The sequence below is a fragment of the Microtus ochrogaster genome, linkage group LG10 (genome assembly GCF_000317375.1).
Source record: "Microtus ochrogaster isolate Prairie Vole_2 linkage group LG10, MicOch1.0, whole genome shotgun sequence".
NCBI classification, from domain to species: Eukaryota; Metazoa; Chordata; class Mammalia; order Rodentia; family Cricetidae; genus Microtus; species Microtus ochrogaster.
This window is the reverse complement of record NC_022035.1, coordinates 15,153,748-15,163,074: the sequence shown is the minus strand read 5'-3', so window position 1 is coordinate 15,163,074 and position 9,327 is coordinate 15,153,748.

The following is a 9,327-nucleotide window of genomic DNA, read 5'->3' as shown; positions in this document are numbered from 1 at the left end:
TATCTATCTATCTATCTATCTATCTATCTATCTATCTATCTATCTATCATCTATCTATCTATCTATCTATCTATCTATCTATCTATCATCTATCTCTCATCTATTTATCATCTATCTATCTCCAGTCTGGGATATATAGTGAAACTTTGTCTCTAAAACCAAGAAGTTGGGATGCAGCAGGGAGCTTTCAATGGCAAATTTTCTTTTTTCTTTTCCTTCTTTTGAGAGAGTCTTAAATATTTCAGGCTGGCCTTGAACAGGCTATGTAGTAAAAAATGACACAGTTTATGTAGCGCTAGATACTCAGCCCAGGCTTCATTCTTGCTAGGGAAATACTCTCCCAACTGAGCCTCATTGTCAAAATTTATAATTGTATATATAATTAAAGATAATATATAGTAAATCTTATTTTCCTTTCATTGAAAACAGATTCTTTATGTCATAAAATATATTCTGATTATGTTTTCTTCTTCCTTTGCCAATCCTAGCTTCTCCCCACTTTTCCTCTTTTTTGGGCTCCACCCACTTTTTGATTCTCATTAGAAAACAGTCTTCTAAAATATAAATAAAATATATAAGATAAAAATGTCACCTCAAATTTGGACAAAACTAACTAACATAAAGAAAAGAGCCCAAGAGAAGGCAGAGGAGTCAGAGACCCACTTGTTCACACTCTCAGGAATTCCATAAAAACACTGAACTAGAAGACATAATGTAACACAGAGAACTTGGTGCTGACTCGTGCAGGCCATGTGTGTGCTCTCCCTCTCTGTGAGCTTATATGAGCTTTGTTCAGTTTATTTAGCGGGCTTTGTTTTGTTGTTGTCTCCCATCCCTCCCCTCACACTCTTTCATTTTTTCTGCCTCTTCTTTTGCAAGGCTCCCTGAACTCTGAAAGGAGGGATTTGGTGGAGTAATCCCATGTAGATCTCTGTGTTGGAAGGCCTCTCTATTCATAATGTCTGACTTTTACAAACTACCTGTTGCAGAAGGAAACTTCTCTGATTGTTGATGGTTAAACAAAGTCCTGATCTATGAATATAGAAGAATGTTATTCATTGGAGTCATTTTATTATTACATTCTTTTTCAGACAAGCAGTATTTGATTTTGCTCTAGTTGGTTAGTCCCACGAGGTTTGTGCCACCATTGTCCTAGTATATGGTCATGCAGGCAGTACACCAAGGGATATGGTTGATCTGCAGTGGACATGGTCTTCATGGTAGGATGAAATATTTTTTGGGTATATATCTTTGAGTTTCTCAAGAAGGGTATAGACAGATCTTGGGGTAGATTGAGTTCCATTTTCCCGAGAAACCATCACACTGATTTTCAAGGTGGCTGTACAAGTTTGCACTCTCATCAGTAATGGATGATTATTGCTCCTACCTCACATCTTCACCAGCGTGAGCTGTCACTTGTATTGCTAATCTTAGTCACTTTGACAGGTAGAAGAAGAAATCTCAAAACAGTTTTGATTTGCATTCCTGATGACTAACGATGTTGAACACTTTTAGTGTATCTCCACCATTGAGTTTCATCTTTCTGCACTTAGCCAACCTAGGTTTCTGGCAAGAGTGGCCCGAAAGTTCCCAGAAAGAACCTGCTGGAGTTGCTAAAGTGAATAAAGCAATTGGCTGGGGGAGAAAGGTTAGTAGGGGTAAATGGATGGGATCCCCAAGAGATGGGGTGTGGGAGGCTGCAGTAGGTGTTCTGCTGCAGATATGGGAATGAGACTCGGGGAATGGACCCATAGGGGCTGAAGGAGCGGTGAGGATCTGCTTTCAGCCTACTTGCTGCCCAGAACAATTAGTTCCTGGATTCCAGGGCACAGGTTTTGTAGTTTTGTACTAAAATCAGATATTTTAATGCAGAACATCTCTAATCTTTTAAAAAGTTATGCATATCTCTTTTCATTTTAACTTTTCATAAGTTAAAATTATCAGTTATTGGTATAAAGAAAAAATCTTGCTTCTGTTTTGGACTCTCATATTTAATTTTTTGAGAACTTCATACATGAACCAGACCTACATCATTTTGACACAATTTCTGCCTGCAGTTCCTTCCACATCTCCTCTACTCTCACACAAATTCATGGGATACTTTTTACGTTATTATTGCGACATGACCACATGTACACACATGCACATGTGAATATACAAACATACACATATGCACTATAATCTATTGAGTACATTTAGCATTTCTCGTATGTACAAGGGTCCAAGACTGGCAATTTAGAATTAGCTAACTTATGAAAGAAATGCAAACAAAGTTCCAGAGGTAATGTGACATTCCTTTATTATCAATTTTTACTTGCATTTTTATTTTATAAATAATTATCATAAACTTATTTATTTCACATGGCTCTTCTAAAAAAATCTAATTAAAACTTTTGTTTAAAAAAAAGCAAGTGTGCTACCTTGAATAAAATGATCAGCTTTAATATCACTTAAGTCATTACCACAGAATTACAACCATATATTATCCAGTAGCATCTTAGCTATAAAAAAATCCCCATTGGAGATACTGCAAAACAAGAGGATATACATGTTGATAAGCTGTATTCTGAATTATGAAGGCCTGAATGAGAAACTTGTCATAATTCTAGCAAGCACATAAAAACACAATTTTTTGACTAAAACCACTGAAGAGGTAAAAATGAATATTTTGCTAACTGGGAGGATTTGCACATTTATGTGAAACAAAAATCAGGAAGAGAACATCATGTTGCTCAGCAAGTTAAAGATTGAGTTATTGTTCTACAGTGTATCTCAATAATTTGCCTGTATGGCTCTTATTAGAATCTGCATAAACTTCTGTCACGGGTAGAGGTGCGTATTTCTCTGAAAAAGCCAGGAAACTTTGGAGTCATTCACAAGCACTAAAGAACGTTATTGAACTGGCAGATATTAAAAGGAAACTCTTTCAAACACATATTTTTGGAAAATTAAAAGAAACAAAACCAAGAAGTAGAAAAGAAAGTTAAAAGAAATACCATCTATAAAGGGTGGGGGAAGAAAGAACTGCAAGCAATCAAATAAAATTCCTCAGATATAAACTCTCTAGATCTGAAGACAATCCAAGTTCACCAGAAAACAAACACAAACAGAAAAGCTATTGCTAAGGCTCAAGTATTTGCTGAGCTGATGAAATAGGGTGATAATAAACTGAGACTTTTATAAAACACACTGTTATCACAGAGGACATGAAACATATGAACTCCATAAGCTACTCCAGGAAACTACTAAATAATATTTCACAAAATGAAATCCTCCCGTACCAGGCAAATATGTACTAGGATCAAATTCATTCACATGAAAATAAAAAGTTTCTTAAATAAAAAACTCAAAGCTTAAAACACATAATGGATAAAAACAGGGATAAGCAAAAGAAAGTGGAGTGAATTCTTAGAAGTAAAGATAAGTAAGTAACTTTTGCATGAAATAAATTATACTATACTCAAGATAAAATTAATACACAAATAAATTTAGTGTAGGGGAATGAGTGTGTGATGGTGTTCTACTTAAATTGGAAGACTTAAATTGTCTGAATAAGCTAATACTTAAAATTACAATATAAGAAAATATCCTAGAAATTTAAAAAGGAATATAAGCACACCAAACTAATAGCTTTTAACCACAATCTCACAAAACTCTTTAGATTCATAAGTAGCTATTCAAAATAATGTATTGACACATAATAATGTTACTCATCAAGAACAAGAGCTAAAAATATATTAAAATGTCCCCTAAAATTAGAGAAATTTATGAGAAATTAAGTAAAATGAAACTGCAAGAGAGAAATTAAAAATGTTTCTATTATTGAATAAATTGAAATTTTCACTTGGAAATTATACCACAAACAGAAGTTGTACTTACTGTTTTCTCATAGTAGAATATCAAATGCTCATTAGGAAGAGATAACAAATACTGACGAGTGCTTCTGGAGAAGTAGGAATGAAAAGTATACTGTGATATAAATAAATTTATTGTCACCGTATGCATAATTAATAAATCTATAAGAAATATATCTACCAACAAAAATATAAAATGAATAAAAATTCTATCAGAGCACTCAAACTTGTAGAATATTTCTTAAAATGTAGCATTAAAAAAGGGTGACACACACCTTTAATTCCAGCATTCAGGAGGCAGAGCCAGGCAGATCTCTGTGAGTTCGAGGCCAGCCTGGTATACAAGAACTAGTTCCAGGACATGCTCCAAAACTACAGAGAAACCCTGTCTCGACAAAAAAAAAAAAAAAAACCTAAAAGAATAAAATGCATGGGGTGACCCCCCACTAATATCTGAGTCAGGAAAAAAATACACCATTTCAGGTATTCATCAACATTGTATAGGTGATATTAGTCAGTGCAATAAGGAAAGATAGATTGATACTCAAGACACAAAAACACTCAGGATGTCTATAAACAGACATGTGGACAAAGAAGACTTTGTATAGACACACAATTTCATTTCCTTCTATTTTAGAGAAAAATAAATCATGATATTCTCAAGTAATGAGCAGAACTGGAACTGGAAATCATTACATGAAAAAAGCCATACAGAAAAGATATATATGCAAGTAAAATTCTCAGCTAAATAAGAAAAAAAAACAATGAAATGAAGCACATAAGGTGGAGAGCCACTGATGACACTCATCTTCAACCTATGAATTATTCATAAACACACTATCACATGCATGAAACAAACACTCAAAACAGGCATCTTTACACAGAGTAGAAGGAATCTAATGATTTAAAGTATATAGAAGGGATGCTCGCATACAAAGAGAATCGTGCATACTTACTGAAACTAGGTGAGATAAGACCTTTAACTGTATATGTTTGTACCCTGAGGGAAACTCTTCCATTTCTCGAAGGCTACCAAAGGGTGGGTGCACTTTTAAACATCACGCATGTTGCTTGCTGAGAGTCTCTGCCTCATCTTGCTGGCGCTGAGTAATTGTTGTTGAAGTTTTGGTCATACAAGTTAATGTTTCAGTTGCAAATTAAAGTGAGGAATTAATTTGGGGAGAATGACCATTTTTGGAAAACAGATACAATCATAACAAGTCTAATTAAAAATCACATTCACTTAAGGAAGAGGACTCAGAGGTGCTTTAAAGGCCAAAACATAACGGATGAATTACTTGAGAGCACTGGACTGTGAATTTAACAAAGACCAACAAAGCATCAACCTATGTTTTAGAAATTTATACCTCACAGCGTTTGTAGGTATGCACGATAAATCTCACAGTTACATACCTTAAGAATTTTATAATCCAAAAGGAAGGACTTGCACTCTACTGGCTAGCATCATATAAGTCATAGTTAGATACAGTGACTTTTTTATATCATTAATATTCCCTTGTTCATACCTCTGAGTAGTCACCAGTGGTTTCTCCACACACATTAATAGCGCCTGACGGATTGTGGCTAAGAGGCCTTACAAAGAGCATTTGCATATTGCAAGGATCTTGAGGTATGAATGTCATGGGTCAGATTTCTGAGGTACAGTAAAGAGGCTATCAGACCTTTCTAAAATTCTTGAAATCATCTTATAAGCTATACCCTTATGCTTGCTAAGACTGCCCTGTGCACAACTTGAAGCATGATTCTGCATATCAATTGCCTTCTGTACCTTCTGGAAAAATGAACACTTACTAAATTTCATCTTCTTTCCTATAACCACCTTTTTCTTATTTAATTATAAAAAACACTTTTTATTATTTGTAGAGATTTAATTGTGGAGTAAATTATACTCACATAGCTAGCTATTCCTAACAAGCATGAGTTTACTTAAGTGTCTTAAAAGCTGCCCCATCAGACAAATCTGATACTTAAACTCCATGACACTCTGTTTTCTAATAAAGTTATTCCTATGAACTTTCCAGTCATAGTATTTTCAGCATTTTCTCAGTATTGTGAGAATCACTAAAGGCATACCATATAATTAGGTAGAATGGAAAATTATTCTAGAAATCTAAGATAAAATCCTTTATTAGCCCCCCACACATGAGGTTTTGCTTTTGAAAATATGTAGGCGTGGCAAATATATGATCCTTCTAATTTCTATTATTTCTTCCAATTAGGAAATTATTAATTCATAGCTCTGTAAAATATCAAAAATATTGTTTCCATATCAGAAGTTTTATCTCTGATAAACCCTTGTTCACTTAAGGAATTGTTTTCACAGCAAAACAGAAAAACAGCAATAAAAACCTTAAAAATAAAGTTGAAAATTGCCATATACTAATAGCAATATCTGGTTACCACTATGAATGAGGTCATAATAAACACACACAGAAAGATGCCCACATTCACAGACACACGTATTCACACACTCATATACACACACAACCCAGACACAGGTGCACACACAACACACATACATAGGCACACACACATAACACAGACACATACGAAAATGAAAGCTCTTGTTGATGTTTTACTAAAGTCTGAAATTTTATTATTATTTGTTTTGCTTATTGTTGATTTTTTCATATTGAGAAAAATATTTAAGATGAGATCTAACCATTTAAAACTTTATATAACTATTGACAACTTTAAGTACAATGTTTTATTACAGATATTTCATAGTTTTTAATCTTAACCCAATTTTTTTTCTTGAATTAAGTGATAAAAATATTTAAAGATATCACTATTCTATGGTTTGTACTTGTGCACACAAAGAAAAAAGAAATGATTATTGCTTGTCTTTTGTTTATTTTTGAGATTACAGTTTAATTATCGCATTTGCTGCCTATCCCTTCCCTTTCCTCCCTCTAAACTCTGTCACATACTTTTCCCTTCTCTTCTTCATACTCCTGGTTTCGCTCTTTCTAAAATAAAAACAGTTGTTATTACACACACACACACACACACACACACACACAAACACACACACATTTGAAAAGTTTTGGAGACAATATGTTAACATCTGATTGAGAATTATTGTAGGAAGAAATTATGCAATATAAGCATCTTGTTTTCTGCAAATGGTTGGGTAATTTATATTGGGTAATATATCCTTCATCTCAAATGCATGTTCTTTCTTTGCATTAAGAAGATTCCAACTCTTCTCTACTAACTATTTTGACATACACAATTAATTACTGAACACTCACAATAATGTGCTACAGAACATTTGAAGGTTTTTCGCTGGTTTATTTGTAGCTGCTCTCTTTCCTTTACAATGTCTTTTTCTGATCTTTCTAGTCTCTCAAATATTATTCCCCTCTCTTACAAAGAGATCAAAGGTTTTATCTTGCACATATTAATGAAAAAACAGCAAGTCTTTCTTTCAGTAGCTCTTTTTATTAAATTTCTGGTATGATAATCTATACTATAGAAAATGGTGGGCTCATGAATTAAAATATTACATTGTGTAATATATGCCACATTTTCTTTTTTTTAACCCATTGAATGTTACTGAGGTTGATTTTTTTATTATGGTTATGGGGATAGTGCTATGATGAGCATGAGTATTAAGATTCATATTAGATATCTTGATTTTCTTTCTTCTGTATGTTGGTGGTTTGAAATAGAATGGCTCCCACAGGCTTATATATTTTAATACTTGGTCCCCATGACTAGAACTGTTTCAAAAGAATTAGGATGTGTGGTCTTGTTGGAGGAGGTGTGTCAGGGAAGGAAAGATTTGATGTTTCAAAAGATTCACTTTTCAAGTTAGCTCTGTCTGTTTTTACTTGTAGATCAAAATGTGAACTCTCAGCTGTTCCTGTCTTCACTGCTCAACCAGGAACTCTAACCCCTTGAACTCAGAAGCCGAAATATGTGCTTTATTTTTTTAAGTTGCCTTGGTCATAGTATTTTTTACCGCAATAGAAAAGTTACTAAGATAGAAGTGTATATACTGAGTACTGAAATCATACATTAATCTTAATCTAAGTTCTTTGAAGAAACTGCTATTTTACATATTTTCCCTACTGACTTATATTCTATTTGCAGTATATAAAAGTCCCTTTCCTTCAGAATCTTTTTCAGTATTTTCAATTTTATCTTTGTTATAACAGATATAATCACAATAACATGGTATTGCAGTGCAATCTTGATTTTTTTATATCCTTAGTGATTAAAGACTACTTAACTTTCATTTGTATATCTTTATTTGGAATATTCAGACCACATGCTTATTTTAAAATGGGGTTTCTTATTTTGAGGGAGTTTGGGTTTTGCATTTTACCTCTATAATACATCAGAATATTCTATAAATCAAAGAGAGTGAAAAGAACATAGAAAATTTGGAATTTGTTGTTTCTTCTGTAATCACATATTAAATACTTAGTGTATAGTATGCTATGATCCAGAGAAAACATGAAGAATAAAACATTTTTCTTGCCCTAGTGTACCACAGCATTTGAAGGTTAAAAAGAAAGAATAAATGGAGTACAATACATTAAACTACATCATGAAATATTAGCATAATGCTGTATTATCATAAATGGGAAATGCTTTTTCCAATATTCATCTTACTTCACTTAAAATTTTGCAAGCCAGAGGACTTTAAATTGTTCATATTTAACTGGCTACTTCAAAGTGGAAAATCAATTGCAGAACAGGCTCCAAAGCCACAGAGAAACCCTGTCTCGAAAAACCAAAAAAAAAAAAAAATCAATTGGATCTAAATAAAACCTCTAACCTTTACTTGTCCTGATAACACATTGTTTATTATATCAGAAAAATGGCAGTATCAGATTTTAAATACCAGCATGCCTGGGTTGTCCTGTCTTCAAGTAAGTATTGTTAAATTTTCTTCTTAAATTTTTATGAAATATAATTATAAGGTTTATAATTTACTGGTTTGAGTATAAATTATAAAATACTTGAGTAATTTCATATTCTTTTTGAGCAATGCATTTTATTTGTGTTGATTATTTTTTTTAATTTTTTTCATTTAAAATGTTTCATACGATATATTTTATGTTACCTAGAGCTACCTCTTTTAAAATTACATTTTTGCTAATAAGTATACTGGTTTCTAACATCAAAACTTTGGAATCACTAAAGGTGGAGATTCTTTGATTTCAATGCAAGGATATCATTCTTCACTGGTAGAATTCTGAAGCCTCATCGTAGCATATTCCGCCATAGAAGAAGAGCAAAGTTCCTATATATGGACATCTGTTCTCTGAGACTCAATGAGCATTTAGAATGATTAGGGTAAAGTAACTGCTAAGTCAGTATAATTGCTCATATATATCTACCTTGTTCGCCTCAACAGCTGCCTATCCATGTGTGTGTGTGTGTGTGTGTGTGTGTGTGAGAGAGAGAGAGAGAGAGAGAGAGAGAGAGAGAGAGAGAG